At 44.0% G+C, this 16,815-nt stretch overlaps 1 protein-coding gene across 2 annotated transcripts in view; it reads right to left on the reverse strand.

Moving 5' to 3' along the window:
• Window positions 1-16,815, reverse strand: part of TTC3 (tetratricopeptide repeat domain 3) — a 2,698,168-nt gene that overhangs the window by 9,086 nt on the left and 2,672,267 nt on the right. The gene's annotated exons all lie outside the window — the stretch shown is intronic.

Raw genomic sequence — 16,815 nt, forward strand, 5'->3', positions numbered from 1 at the left:
TTAAAATCTCAGCCGTTCCAAATACAGAATTATTACGAAATATTAGCCAATTTAAGAAGCATAACAGAAAAAACCAAATGTTTAAAACACTATTATTGGGATATCTTCCTTTACAAATACATCTGACTCTTGCCATATCAACATCAGCTTACAGATTAGAGCAAACTACTTACCTTCAGTAATACCCTTTTTGATAGATGAGTCCTTCCTCCTACATATTCCTCATCTTAGAAATTTCATCCAGGTGAAAGCCTGTCTAGGAAAGTGCACGACAGCTCTGCTTCAGCTCCACTTGGCGTTGGTGGCACCGAGGACTCCAGATGTTACACCATGGGAGCCATCTATAAGGAGCCGGCAGAACCTTCATGACTTCAATTCCACCCATTTTTCCATGTACTCAGACTGAGGATCTGCATAATTGTCAGAGTTTCAGAGTATTGCATATGAAGCGTAGACTAGGAAGGTGCTGGGAAATCTGTGGGGGAAAGTCTATCATATTCAGAAAGACTTTTACCAAAGATAATTAAGGTGTTCTTCTAATGGATTTCTTCTTCCTACAGGATCCCATTTCAGATTGGTTCCCAAAGCAGTAGAGATCCTGGAAAGAGGAAAGCAAGGAACCATAACCTTCATCAGGAAACTCTTGATCACCACTCAATCAAAGCTGGCGTCCTGACCTGATGAGAAATCTTGGCAGCAATGTTTATCAAAAAGGGAAGAGAAGCCCATGTAAACGATTGACAGATGTCCACAACAATGATATCCCTTTGCAAGGCAGTGACAGTCACAAGGCCTCTGTTGGAGTGAGCCCTGAGAACCACAATCAATTAGTTGTTGACCTGATCATAACATTCATCAATGCAATGGACAATCCACCAAGAAATGATCTGTGTGGTAAAAAGTCTGCCAGCCAACCTGAGCAAAAAATGTATGGTCCTTACCAATCATTCTATAGCAAGATGGAGCACTAGAACAAGGAATCCGCCACACTGTTGGATAATGAAAACACCCTGCTGTATGTGTAGGGCCTAGGAGATGAGACGGTGTCCGTCCTTTCTCAATTTGAATGAACATCAAACAAGGAACACTATCACAATTGTGCTGGGCTAAGAAATAGATGTTCTATTAAGTCACCATATGCAAATATTTCATATCAATTTTAATTTTGTAGCCAACACGTGTTTCAACCCGCCTGGGTCTTTTCTCAAGGCTAAGGTAAGCATTGTGTAAAGATACAATTTACCAATCTCACATATCACCCGAACTGTGCATCCCAAGACCAGATTCACAGTGCCCATAAGTGAAGGACACAGATGGAAGGACGTATTCCATTGATGTACATGAGGTTGAAAGACTGCAATAATAAACAGAATTTACAGAAAGTAGGGAATAGTCATTCCAATGTGTCCAAAACAAAAGCATTCAGAACAATGCATGCGCAAGTTCACAGCGACAAGACATATATGAAGGGAGAACAACCAAGAGAGAAGAGCAGCATTAGTGAAATATTGGTGAATTATTGTCTCTCTTGGGGCTATTAATGGACAAAGCATTGGTGCTTTCCTGACTAAGGACAGAGCTTACCAAATTATGCAAATGCTGTTGCATGGTTGGCCAGGGGTATTTTATTGGATATTTTCTATCTAGTGGTTGGGTTCAGATAGAACCAGTAGTGCTGTTGCTAATGGGAAAGAAGAGCCAAAATAAATGATGGTGTGGGTTGAATAGAAAAGCCCATGATTGAATGGGGTTACCTACTAAAATGATGTGAACAGGATGGATATCCGTATTAAGAGTCTGTTGGAGAAAGAATTTCCAGTTCAATTCAAGCCAGAGAATTATTAGTCAGCAGAGAATGGAGATGGATCCTAAAATCTACAAGGTGGAAAGAGATATTCCATTTAGAACATAAGTTTGTGCAGCCAGCACAAGTTATCACTAAAGGTTATCTCAAGAGCGACAATCTTGAATTGTAACTTGCAAGGCCTGCGATAATGTAGGTTTGGCAACCATGTAATGTTGCTATCTTAACATAAGATACGCTGTTCTAGCATATCTTCATGGTCAATATCGGTCAGTAATTCATTGGGTCACTTCTGTCCTCCTTCTTAAATATCGGAATTAGCAGCAAACACTTCAAGGAAGGGGGCGGTGTCCGTGTGACTTATTAATGGTAATTGAAAAGGCTAAACATATCAGGTGGAAGAGAGTATGCACAGTATAAGAACAGTAAGTTCCATCGAACACACAGGCCTCTATGATGTCTCTTTGTAGACGCTTAATTGTCAACCTTGTTCCATTACAGAGTCCCCGTGATGGCGTAAGATTGCGTAGTAGCATCATTACAGCACATACTTTCAGTTTTAGATCGTGAGGAGGCATTGGTCCTACAGCGTTTCGCTCTTTAGAGACTGAAACGTTGAGCCGGTAATTAACTGTTCATTGACACTGGAACCGACTTGCCCTGTGTGAAGCGAAGCGGGAGTGGAGAGAAGTAACTTCTGAATGTTTGTGATAGTGGAAAGTGAAGGTGACCGCGTAGAACCATGCTCATTCTGTTTGTTGAAATGGTAGCTGTTGTTAAAGTGAGTGCACATTGCCATTTTGACAACAGAGGGCAAACTAACACTGATAAATTGCATCAGCCGAGTACAGAAACATACCAGAGCGTTATAAGTTAGTATCCGGGTTACAAAGTAGCCACCATTAACGTCCATTGTCAAGCGAGCAACACAATGCATCAATGATTTCTACTAGTGCCAGTGCTCCAAGCATCTCGCTGTATCCCAAAGTGTAAGATGAATCAAATACATTATTAGAAAGTCTGTGTTGGTGAGTAAAGCTGCTCAGTATGTGCTTTCACGTGTTATCTACACAATTGGAGAAGCCGCTATAAGTGGGAAAGTGGGGGTCCGAATAGCAAAATGTACCTGTGAGCAGGCTAGGTAAGGCCTGTACAGTCGAAGCCTTTCAGCGTATGCGTACTGTTGCCTGGTGTGGCCCACCATCTTGAGCACGTATTTTATGTGGAAAGGCATCATACATAGCAACGTGTGATGTCGGAAGAGAAAAAAGGGGTTTTGTTAGGAAGTTTACAATTCAGCATGCGCCACTGGTTTACCCACAGACAGACCGGTCGAGTGGCTGGCTATTGTGGGCATAATACGCGGCGGCTGACATTGGACAACATTAATTTAGAAAAGACAGATTTTAGTGTAATATAACAAAATATGGAAAAAAATATTATTTGCCACTGGTCTTTTCACATCTTGAAATGATTCAACAATTTCTTAAATTTTCCCTGACCAACAATGTTTTTCATTTTAACACACACTATTGCCGACAAATGAAAGGAATTGCCATGGAGGCTACTTTTGCCCCAACCGTGGAAAATCTTTTCATGAACAAATACAAAACTTTACATGCATTGGCCAATTCAGATTTCAAGGACAACATTGTTAGGTGGTACCGTCATGTCAATGACGTTTTCATGATATGTTCGGGTAGAAAGGAACACCTTGCAGAATTTGATTTTTTTTTTTTAACACTAATACATTGGGCATCCTTTTTACATACAATTACAGCAGGGCACAAATTGATTTTCTTGACATCCATATAACTGAAGGAACAAAGGGGCTCCCGACAAAAACTTTCAGAAAACCGACTCAGGTAAACTCAGTTTTATACGCAACCAGTTGTCACAGAAGAAACGTGATACACAATATTCCAAAACAGGAATACACACGGGCAAGGAGAAATTGCAACAGTGTTTTCAGGCAGAGTGCCACTTAAAGACAGATTTATCTCTAGAGAGTACCCCAGGAACATAGTGGGAAGGTACACATGCAAGATATTCTCAGGAGTGTGAGAGTGGAATCGGGGGCCCACAGTGAGTTCACACAGTAAAGCACACAATTAAATTTAGACAAGAATGTATACAAATATGTATTCTAGGCCTTTATAGACACTAGCAGGTGACTATCGCACAATACATTCTAAATATTTATTCAAAATCAACTTTCCATACATTTTACATATAAAATACATTCATTATTTCACTTTACATTTTTCTACTTCAAAACAAAACCCAAAGCATGCAACACTTGAATAACCTGAAAGTTTAAACAAACCTCTTCACCTGCTATTAGCCTATCCCAGAACATATCTGAATTCATGCTGCTTTCATTCTGCACACATTTACAAAAAAGAACCCTCTTGGTTACCCATGAACCATACAATCCGATAAGATATGTTTAATTGACTGGGTTATTTTTCCCTTGCATAAATTGCACCCTACCACCACGGGTTCCACCTGTTTCCGATAACAGATAACTTCTCTAGTCGGAATCAGGTTCATGCAAACGCTTAGAAATGCTTGCATGATCTTTGAATTAGGGAAGAGCCTCCGATACCTCGGGATCATTCCCAATATTTTATCAATCCAAAGAAAGGATTTTGTCAGTTTCAGACATTGCATCCCATCTATTGCGAGGATCCCATCTCTTCTTTTCAGCGCCCTTCAAATACTCATTGGATTCTCCACTAAAGTTTTTTCATTGCTTTCACAATCCTCCAGGATACCCATTACATATTTGTTTAGCTTCATTAGCAACCCAGAGGATTTTATTTTTAGCAACATTTCCATATTTTCATATAGCGAGTTTGTAAGGGGAACCAATATTATCCTGTACAATTAAATAAGGCACCATTCTACGTGCATTCTTAGAGATAGGATTGCCAGTTTAAACCTCAACATCGGACATCAGGAGTGATTTAGGGAGACTCAATGTCTTATTCCACTGCCGACACTCAACTCTTTCCCAGTTCATTTGCCATAGTATAGGTTTTATAACAATCCCGTAACGCAAAGCAGGCAGAATTTCTGATGTATAAAATCTTGTTAGCGGTGTTAGCGAGAATTTACAATATGTTGATGAGACTTTTCCCATCTGATACGCCAAATGGCATATCTTGCAAGTCTGATCCATATACAATTGTTTAAATGTTGGAAACGCATACATTCTAAAGCCCAAGTATGTCACAATTTTCTCGATCAGGATTATGTTCCTCCCTAGGGCCCACTTTCGACTGTGGACCTTCTTCCCGGGGCTTTTGAAAATCCCCATTTTTGATTTTTCAGCATTTATACTTAATTCATTCTCCACTGCATCACATCCAGTAATCTATGCAACCCCACGGGTGAATGGGCCAACAATACAATATCATCAGCGTATGCCAGCCATCTTACATGCTCTTCAACTATCCTAGGACTGACAATCGCTGCAGGACCAAGATGTCGATCTAGATCAGAAAGATAAAGGGTGAAAAGAAGGGGGGCTAAACATCCTTGCCTCACCCCACTCTCCACCGGGGCTGATAATTGGCAAGTTGCATTTAGTCTGATCTTCAAAGAGATATTCTCATGCATGCTGACTAAAATTGCCAGGAACGACCTCTATTCACTGTATTGAAAGCTCTTAAGAGGTCCATCCAGGCACCATAGAGCGCTTTACCCCCCTGCACCCACGATCCCTCTCCCACCACATTTAAAACAAGGCCATTCAGAGAGGTTCATAAGCCTCTTCTGAATCCAGTCTGGAATTTACCCAGAATATTGTTTTCACGGACCCATTCCTCCAATTCTCTCAGGACCAACCCTGCAAAGATGTTATATTCTACATCAATGAGAGAGATTGAGCGATAATTCCCCGAAAGTTTTTGATCCCCCCCCTTGAAAATAGGGATTAACAAGGAGGATTTCCAAGATACAGAAATTGCCTCTCCCTAATTACCTCCTGAAAAAGTTGCTTCAGGAATTCTGACAAAGAGACGCATATTGCTTCATAATTGCATTGGTCAGTCCATTTGGATCAGAGGCCCTGGATGCAGATGACTTTATATCAGTTCCAATATTGTCTCTACTAATATTTCTCAAGACCACTTCACAGGCTTCCCTTTATACTGGATTTCTTTTAGTGATTCCCTATAAATCTGGGTGAAATTATCATACCACTCTCTCTCTGCCACCACATTGCTCTGCAACCCCAATTGTGACTTATTTGAGTGGTAAACTAGCCACAGGAACTCTTTCTACCCAAAATCTGTAACATTAATTTTCCATCTCTTTGATAGTGCAGATGTTTTTGGTCACGTATTCAATTTCTATAGACCTTGTGTATCATTCTTTTGTCCACAATAAATTCTGCAGCTACCAAGTGTAAGGTTCTCAAATGTCAGAGAGCTTTATACATAAACTTTTTCCTTGAGCTAGTTTGTTCATTAAACATATGACAATGCTTTTCTGGTTTTCCATTTCCAACTTCCCTTGGTCTTTTCACGGACCAGAGGAAGTCCAGAAGGTTAGCAGGTGAACCCTTTCCCTGAGGCCTTTTTTGAGCCTTTTTCCCCATTCAAATCACATGCTGCTTTACATTGAGCATTTAAATTTCCTACCAAAATAATTTCAAACGGTTCGTTTTGTGACTTTATCAACAGGAGAAATTCAGATACATTTTCCAAGAAAGAAATCAAGTCACCCCACGCGGCATTCCAGTAGATATTAATTACTGCCACCCATTTCTCTCCTGACTTCAAAGGGATTTTTAGCACGATAGCTTGCAGACCCTTCACCCTAACTGGAATAACTTCCATATGTAAAACAGAAGAATTTCGCACAGCTATTGTCAAACTGCCTGATGGACAGCCACATTTCTTTATAGTAGCAGGCTGGGAAAAGTTAGTGAATTCATCTATTTGAAAATTATCAATCATCCATGTTTCATGTATTAAGATGAAATCATTTTCACCAAAGATGAGACTTTTCATGGCTTTTGTTCTGAAAGAATTTGTACTTCAGGTCTTCCAAGTTATGAGTTTCTACACACCCGTAGTTAGAGAGAGTCTTGAGTAACACCAAGTTTCTCAAAGATCTGTCTTAATATTTCTAGGCTATTTAAGCCTGCTCCCGCCCGCGTGCAAGCGCTTTGCGCTAGTCTGCTCATAGCAGCGTAACGCTCACCGCAGCATGAAGCGCATCTTACCTGATTCCAGCAATAACCATCACTTGAAGCGCATCCTTACCTGATTCCAGCAGCAACCGCAGTCGGAGCGCATCCTTACCTGATTCTAGCAGCAACCGCAGTCGGAGCGCATCCTTACCCGATTCCAGCAGCAACCGCAGTCGGAGCGCATCCATACCCGATTCCAGCAGCAACCGCAGTCGGAGCGCATCCTTACCTGATTCTAGCAGCAACCGCAGTCGGAGCGCATCCTTACCCGATTCCAGCAATCGGAGCGCATCCTTACCTGATTCCAGCAGCAACCGCAGTCGGAGTGCAACCTTACCTGACCCCAACTTCCAGCCTCAACACTTACTCAGGAGTCCATCTTCGGCCAGCATCATCGCGGATTCTTCCGCCGGCAGTTCTACCGCCGGCAGATCTTCGGATAACAACATCCCGGTCAGAATTCGCCAGGCCATCCCGGCAAGAGAAAAGGACAAACAAGGTTAGAAAAAACTATAAAGATATTACGCTAAAGTCGCGCTCAACCCAATCCTCGCGCTTGACCTACGAACCAAACTTACCACCTATTGGGACATTGTGACCTCTCTTTTTCTCCATTGGGGCTCGCTTCTTGCACCGCAACTTTGCTGAGCCTCATATCACCTATTGGGAAGAAGGAAACACATTACAAGAGATACGGACAATAATCAAGGGAAAATACATTACAAAAGAACACGGACAATAATCATTATCGAAGGATACTTACCTTTGAAGTGGTTCAGCCACAGCCAGTCTGGGCTGCCACGCACATGGACCAGTGAAGAAACTCAGTCTATTTAAAAGCGCCCCTGCAATGAGAAGCAGGATGGAGAGCTTGCCATCATAATTAAACAGGTGAGACTATATGGGTAGGCGCATGCTCACCACATTCTGGGAAGAAGGGTTTGAGGGAGACCATCGCAGCATTCTCACTGCCTCTCGTATTCTCGCAGGGGCAGTACCAACAACCAGTGCAGTCCTCACCACAGGAGCAGGGGAAGAAGCCTGACCAAGGGGAGCCTGTTCCAGGGAGGGCTGCAACTGTGCTCCAACTTCCCCGCAGAGACTAGGTGAGCGTAACAGGTCTTTCTTTTAGAGAAACCAGATCCTTTATTGGGCAATCAATCAGCACTTCACAATCCAAGGGTTCCATGTCTTTATAACACCCTAAATAACGACATACATTTTAAACAACACCTGAATAATGAAAAGAGTAAATTTTTTATTCGGGGGTCCCCTGCCCAGCCCCCCCATTTCTACAGCCGTTTTACCCTCAGCTCCAACTACCCCATCCCTTTTAATCCCTTACCCCATCCCTATATATACTTTTTCTAAGAAATTCGACTTTTTGTCGTTATTCAGGTGTTGATTAAAATGTTGCATACCAATCTAAGCTCCGTAGGTTAAAAGTAACTGCCAAAATAGCCTCCGCCGCCAATTTAGACATTAGGCCTATTTCCGCCAATGATGTATCCTTTCTATCGGGGAAGCAGACAAATTCAATGTCTTCACATGATAGGAGGCATAGATCTGGAATTCTTTTAAAAATTGATAGGATCGGACTGCGATTTAAAGCTCGCCTAGCCGCCTTTGGCTTCATGGATTTCATCCCCAATCTTTGCATGTCATAAGGACGAAAAGATCGAGACTCTGGAGACTAATTTAGATTAGATTGGTCCGGGATTCAACTATTTCTCTCAACATTTTCAGATACACTAGTCCTGGACTCTTGACTCTCACCCCCCCCCAAACGCCCCTATTTGGATGGTCATATATGACGTGGAGATCGACTGCCCCTGATGCAGTACCAAATCCCTCTTTATTACTGGGGCTGCATCCAAAGGTACATCCTGCTGCTGTATTATTTGCTGAGAGTACAGATTTTTCCTCAGGAATATTGGGACTAGTTTGATCACTTTTCCAGTAAGTTCTGAGTTTTGTATTTTCAAAGTGCAGTCTTTTACCACTGCTAGAGCCGGCTCTGTCTGAATGCCTATACTTATTTTATCTACTAAGGGAGCACTTTCCAAATTTCCCTCCACCGTGAGTACTAAGCTCTTTTCACTGTTACCCTCCCTCTCAGTAGAGGAAGGCTTTTAATTGTGCACAAACGTCCTTTTTTGGGGTTTTTTAGAGCTTTGTTCGTCTGTTTCTAGATTCCTCCAACTGTGGAGTAGAGTAGGAAAGAGCTTGTACAAAACTTGCGGCAGCAGTGTTTGATTCTTTTGGCTTTTTGTTTTTTGGCTGTAAATCCTCTCTGGGCTTCCACAATTATTTGTTTCTTTTAGCTTTTTCACCTGGTTTTCAGTAATTTTTTCCAATCACTGCCTTTTAACTTTCTTACTCACTTCCAGCCTTCCGGATTTGTTACCATTCTGTTCGACCATCGATTTGTCCTCATTTTCTGCCCCTTGTTACAGCCCCCTGAACTCCTCCAGAAAAGAATCAGACAAGAGGGTATCATCAAAGATCATGGTTGAAGACATATCTGGTAGGATATCGGCCTTGGCTGCCTTATGCTCAAGCTGGTTAGGGCTGAGGGACTTCGATCGACACAGCTTATCAGCTGTTTTTCCAATTTAGTATGTAAATCCCCCACCTAGTCCTTTATATTCGCTAATTTGCTCACATTCGAGTCTGTAACCAAGATCCTGAATATTTGAGGTAATTGTAGTATTTCACACATTTGTAAGACCCACCAGCAAGGATTCAACAGAGCCAACCTCATTTGTCAGCTCCATTAATATCCCTGAATGCAACTGTACTTCACTTTTTAGTTGCTTGATTACAGTACCAAGGAACTCAGAACAAAGTTCAAGGCCTGGAGCATAACATCGGAAGTTTGCAGCCCTTTTGCGTTTCTCACAGGACTTAGTCCTTTGTTTGGACTGTGCTTCCACCAATGGACTTCGCTGATTGGCATTCATCGAGATTGGTCTAAAAAAAAGGGCTTTGTTTCGTTGATCAGCAGTATGGCTTATTGTACTTTGTTTCGCTGTCTGCTGAAACTGTGACTGATCTATGATAGGTTCATGCCTCTCCACGTCTATTAGACTCATTTATCCACATATTCCTTGGGACCATGTACCCCTGACTGCGGGTTCTTTTTTGGGGGAAATGGCCCTGAATTTTCTTGTTCTTTTAAATATATTTTTATTATGATCAGTGGATGAATAGCCAAATAGTTCTCCCTCTCACTGGGAGGCCAACAAACAAACCAGATCAAAACAGGTTTCACATTTCGTGCTGCAATGCAAAAGTAAATTTGAAGGGATAGAAAGATAAAGAAAAAAAATGAGGTCAGTCGGTCGGTCGGTCTCTCTCTCTCCTCTCCCCCCCACCCTCCCTTAGTACTGCCGTGAGGCTCTCCATATCATAGATCTATTTTGCTTTACGTAGCCAGTCTTTCTTGGTGGGGCGAGTTCCCTGTTGATACCTTCTATCTCAAGAATCCAGCCTCGGATCTCCATCAAATATGTCTGGGCTTTGGGGCAGTCCCACCACTGATGCCAATATGAGCTGATCTGCATGCACCCTCTCCAGCAATAGGGGCTGGTTCCTGTGTATATTTTAGCTAGGCGGTTGGGTGTGAGGTGCCATTGGGTAAGTATTCTCCAATTGTGCATTTTATATTGGAAGGCTATTGATGAATTCCACTGCTCGATATATTGCTTTCCATCCTTCCTGATTGTCCACCCATCCCAACGTCCTCTCTCATTGAGTTTGAGTACGGTGGTTGGCAGGTGACCTTTTTCTATTAAGGCTCAGTACATTCGCGCGATCAGGCCCTTGGTCCCCAATTGTGTGTTTAATATGTTTTCAAAGGTGGTCAGGGGACATTGCAGCTGTGTTTTCCATCTTGGGTCTGCAGAGGAGGTGCCAAGCTCGATTTGCATGCCAACCACCCATTTTGAATTACCAGGAACGTTCATGCCGAAATATGCGACGTATGATGAACAAATAAACCAGCAGAGAGCCGCAGCGGGGCTCTGTCCAGTACCTATCAGAAGAACAGCACCTGTTGAAGTACTGACACCTAACAAAACCTGGACAGTAAGGTACCCATTGATTGATTGATATTTTATTTCTATCGCGCCCATTACACAAGTGTTTCAGAGCGCGACAAGGCAAGGGAGGAGAACAGGGGAGAACAAAACAGCGATCTTACTAGGCCCAGTGAGATTGAGAACGCGCAAGTGCATGGGAGAGGGGGAGGGGAAAAGTGCATGAAGGGGGGAGAGGTGGAAAGTGCGAAGCAGAGGAGAAACAGATAAATAACAATAAATAAATAATAAAGCCAACAAACAGTGGTAATGCAGCCAGCAATTTGCAAGTTTAAGGCAGCAGACAGGGTAGGTCCGATAAGTGCAGGAAGAAAAAGGGGGGGCTGTATGGGTACAGATTACAGACCCCAGTGCAAGGGGCGGCCCGGAGGCAGTGCGGGAGGGTGACAGGATGAGCAGGTACCTGGGCCCAAAAGACAGGGTGGCCAGGTGCACGGTGCCAAGAGAGAACAGATCAGCAGAGGAGAGGGGGAGCGAAGGCAGAAGAAAAGAGGAAAGTCTTGAGGTGCTTCCGGAACCGGAGATGGTTCTCCTCAAGTTTTAGAGTGGCAGGGAGGCTGTTCCAGAGGGAGGCCCCAGCGGAAGACAGATCTACCCCCAGCTCGTTTCTTAGAAAAACGACTGACCCTGAGTGAGTTGGAGGTAGAGGAGCGAAGAGCTTGAGAAGGGAGGTATTTGCGGAGGGATAGCTGAAGGTATTTTGGACCCAGGCCCCAGAAAGCCTTGTGGACAATGCAGAGGGTTTTGAATTTAATCCTTGCATCCACTGGGAGCCAGTGAAGAGATTTCAGAGCTGGAGAGATACAATCACAGGGCTTGAGGCCAAGGACAAGTCTTGCAGTCCTGTACTGGATTAGTTGCAGAGGGCAGAGAGTAGAGGCAGGTAGATTTAGAAAGAGGCTGTAACAATAGTCCAAGCTAGAGAGAACCAGAGCTTGAGATACCATGAGCTTCTGGGGAAGGAGAGGAAAGGCAGAGTACCTCTGAGGAGGTGCAGTCAGAAATTTGACTTTTTAGAGACCTCAGAGATGTGGGCGGAGAAGGAAAGGGTGGAGTCAAAGAGGAACACACGGTGGAGACCAAGTAATAATACTGGGTCACACAACCGCTCTCATATGGGGCCCAAGATGGGCACGTATTTATATCTGGTTCACGACAATATGTTCAAGTATCCATAATATACCATACTTCTTAGAGAAAGGAAGATGAGTCTTTCTGATTCATATCAAAAATTGCAATTATAAGTCCGGGTGTCTCCTGACTTGTCACAGCCAGCTCCTTTTCAATTGGATGTATATTCTTTTTTGAAACATTTGATTTTTGCTTGAATATTCTGAACATTTTTGAATACATGGTGGTGCCCACTCTCTTCTCTGTTTGGAGTCAAAGAGGACCCTGAGGTTCTTAGCCTCGCAGGTGGGGGTAGGAGGAGGGCTAAGGGAGGCTGGCCAGAGAGTGAGGGGAAAGGATGGTGAAGGTGTGCCGATGAGGAGGATCTCCATCTTGCTGGCATTCAGACAAAGATCATTGGCGGAACACCAATCTTGAATGGCAGTTAGGCAATCAGAGATGAGAGAGGGAGAGGAGGTGGCAGAGGGCAGCCTGAAAATGAGTTGAGTGTCGTGTGCGTAGCATTGGAAATTTGAGCAGAAAATGGCAATGCAGTGGGCGAGAGTTGCCAGGTATTGGTTGAAAAGCCAGGGCGAGAGGTTAGACCCCTGGGGAACACCACAGGTAGAGAGTAAGATAGATGAAAGGAAGGACCCAAGTTGGACCTGGGAGGGTCGATCTGAGAGGAAAGAGGTCAGCCAGGCCAGAGCCTGATCAGTGATACCCAAGTATTCACAGAGACGGTTGAGCAGGATGGTATGGTTGACCGTGTCGAAGGCAGAAGAGAGATCGAGGAGGATGAGGACAGAGGGAATGTTAGAGTCAAGGTTGGTGAGCAGATCTTCACAGATGTTTAGGAGAGCAGTTTCCGTGCTTCTGGCAGCTCTGAAGCCAGACTGGTGGTCATGGAGACAGCAAACAGAATTGGAATGAAGGTTAAACTGAGAGATGGCCAACTTTTCCAGGAGTTTGCCAAGAAAGGGAGTAATGGAAATTGGGCGATAGTTAGCTGGACAAGAAGGATCAGCTGTGGGTTTCTTGAGAAGAGGATGCACAAAGGAGTGCTTCAGAGGGGAGGGGAAGGATCCAGAGGCAAAGGAGTGGTTGCAAAAATCAGCAAGGGCTGGAGCGAGGGTGTCAATGTGGTCCTTGATGGCTTTAGAGGAACAGGGATGAACCTGTTTTGAAGAGGCTTTCATAGATCGGACTTGTCTAGCAACCTCGTCAGGGGTGAAAAGAGGAAAGGACGAGAAGGATGGTGGGAGGGTGGCTAAAGGAGGGTCAGCAAGCACAGATGGAGAGGGAAGAGGAGGAGTGTGGGTGGAGAGGGTGGAGAGGGTGGACAGGATGTCCTGGGTTTTTTAAATGAAGTGAGGCAAGGGCATTGCAAAGAGCCTGGGAGGCAACAGGAGGGGTAGAGACTGCAGCAGAGTTGGCCAGCTCCTTGCAGATTTTAAAGAGTTCAGCCGAGTTGTTAGATGCCGCAGAGACACGAGCTTGAATGTGGACTCTCTTCTTGGTGAGGACAGAGTCGGTATTGCCTTTGTAGCAGGCGACAGGCCAGTTTGTCAAAGGATGAACAGGAAGTCCTCCATTTCTTCTCAGCTGCCCTACACTTACGTTTAAGTGTAGCTAGGTCAGAGTCATACCAGGAATTGCACTTGGCTTTGGACGTCAAACGGATCCTCACGACAGGGGCAAGAACATCAAGCGTATCAGAAATTGAAGAGTAGAGCAGAGACAGGGCTGTATCAGGATGAGAGACAGCCAAAGGTGGAGGGGGGGAGAGAAAGTGGCGGCAAAAGCCTCAACTGACACACGCTTCATGGGCCGGATGTCCGAGAAGGTAGGGGGCAGTGTTGGGGTAGGCTTGGCTTGGGGAGGAAGCCATTTGAGAAAACCATATCGACAAGTGAGACAGAATGACGATTGTCAGAATACAATACCTGAAGAAGCTAAAAAGATGCTGAAGGAAGACGAATGATGACGTCATAAGAGCCCGGACCGACTCACATATAGAAGATATGATGACCTATGAATGATGAAAAGAGACTAAACACCATGGATAAGTGACATCCTGAGCCTAAAGTGAAATAAGTGATGTGAAGATGTCAGAAATTATGCCATATGCACGATGAAGATATTCAGTTAGTTTAAACGTGTACATATGTAAAGTAACCGCAAAGAAGCACAGAAATCGTGAGGCTTGCTTATGCTTAGTAGTAAGATAGATTGCGACAAGCGCCACCTATACATATATCTACCTCAAGGAGCACTTTATATAAATATACTTCCACTATGCACAAGAACAGAATCAACCAAAGGTTACTAAAGGTCTCAAGAGCAGAGTTTCGCAGCAAACAAATCGAGAATTAAAGACGGAGAGAAACTCAGACAAGGTTAATCATGCCAAGAAGCCAAGGTCATATCGGCCGAAAAAGCCCAACAGTGGATACAATTAATGAGAAGAAGAACAGAGTATCCTGTGCAGAAAGGTCAAGATAAGCCACAGATGGCAGACGGGCAGAATTAAATCAAATACACGAAATTGCATGAAGAATAAGTGTCGGAATCATGTGACCAAGCAAGCAGAAGGGATGAAACTTTCACACCTACGCATGGACCTTGGCCATGCACAGACGCCTTAACTTTCCTAGACCAAGAAGCAGACTCGAGGTCAACCACAAAGAAATAATTGCCACATGACCACTGAAGTGATGATTGATTGTAGCAATAATTTGAGAGAAGGCAGGGGGTGCAGACAAACTCCTTGCACCTGGCCGGCTATTCTGCACGCTGTTAGGCATGTGGAAAAGTATGAGTGGGGTTGATGCCAACCCAATCATAGTGGACCATGTAATCTAGGGTCCTATAGTTACTAGAACCAATGAGATGTCATACTTTTAGTGACGTTTACAGTAGCCATTTTGAATGAAGGGCGTAGTTGCCCACCTGACATTGTTTATCCAATTCCCTCTCCCCGTTACCATATACAGATATAGTGCCTATATTAAAGTTACTTTCCTAGAACCAATCAAGTTGCATGCTAAGTTTTAAGAGTAACACGTCAGTGATGACAGGTTTTTGGTATAAATGTTATGTTTTTTCTGAAATTAATTGGAGTTCAAGCAAGAAGGAAGATCGAGCGATTGCTAATATTCATGAACTCCCCGTTTTTTGTACTTGTCATTAAACGACTCCCTTTGCAAAACTATTGAGTTGTCATCATTGATTTGATGCAAGAGTATTAATATACATCCCCATCCATCTTAAGGGTGCTGCTGCTCATCTTAAAGTGCTGTTGGGAAACCCCCAGTCCTATGGGCCGGCTGGTCCTGCTGCACAGGTCTGCGAGGACCCCTTTTAGCTGCAGGTAGGGGAGCGGTTTGATTTTGAGGCCCTGCTGTGACTCCTCCAACTCCTCTCTGGCTAGGAAGATTCTGTCTCTCCACATCTGGTCTGCTTGGACTAGCCCCTGTTCGTACTGTGGTTGAAAGCGGATTGGGTCTATGAGGTTTTCCTGCGTCGAACGAGATTAAGGTGGGTTTGGCATCACGTTTGTTTATTGTCGCCATTAAATTGGAGTGTTTTGCAGACATTGTCTGCCCCCTGTCTGCCTTGCACGTATCCCACTTGGTCACTGCGGATTAGAAGAGGGAGGATTTTGCTCAGTCCTTTGGCGAATATACTGGCATATATCTTGGCATCCACATTCAGTAATGAGATGGGCCTATACGAACCAAATTCTAATTAATCTTTTCCTTCCTTGGGAATTACTATTATTCTAGCTTCTGTGAATGATGGTGGGGCCTGACCAGTTGACACAACGTTGTTGAATAAAAGGGATAGGAAAGGGGTAAGGGTGCCCTTTAGCCTCTTGTAGAAAGCCGGGGTGAAGCCGTCTTGGGCCTGGGGGCAGAGCCATTTTTTAAATTGGAGATGGTGTGGTCGATTTCTGCCGTTGTTATGGGGACGTTGAGTTTGTCACAGTCTGTGGCCTGCATTGGATGTAAGGAGATTTTAGTCATGAACACTTCTAAGCTCTCGGGGGGAGGGGTTGCAGTCAGAAGAGTATAATTGTTCATAGTATTGGGCAAAGCAGGCTGTTATATCCGTCGGTTAGGGTGGCTCCCGACTGGGAATTTATCTTGTTTACTGCCCTTTCCGCTCTTTGTTTCCTGATCCTGGCAGCTAAAAGTGCGGGCTTTGTCTCCATTCTCGAAGTATTTTGTTTGACAAACCTAAGATGGGCTAGGGCTTTCCCTTGCCATATTTCCTTCAGTTCCTGCTAGTGTTTCTGTGGCATTTGCTTTCTCTTTCCCTAGTGCTGACTTCTTCGCAGATTAATTTCTTTAAATCGGTTTCCCTGAGCTGTCTGATTCTTTTGACCAAAGCCCCCTGGGCATCAAAAGGCCTCTTATCGTGGCTTTAGCCACTTCCCATACTGTGGTTCGAGGAAGGTTCCCTGTGTCGTTTCTTTCGAAGAACTCTCTTATTTCTGTGTCCAGCGATTCTCTGAAAAGCCTCTCTCGGAAAAGCAGATTGCTGCATATCCAGCGTTTGTGTATTTGCTTGTTGGGACCCAGGTCTAGACCCAC

This window comes from Ambystoma mexicanum, chromosome 7p, assembly GCF_040938575.1.
Source record: "Ambystoma mexicanum isolate Mex_15411 chromosome 7p, UKY_AmexF1_1, whole genome shotgun sequence".
In the NCBI taxonomy this organism is placed as follows: domain Eukaryota; kingdom Metazoa; phylum Chordata; class Amphibia; order Caudata; family Ambystomatidae; genus Ambystoma; species Ambystoma mexicanum.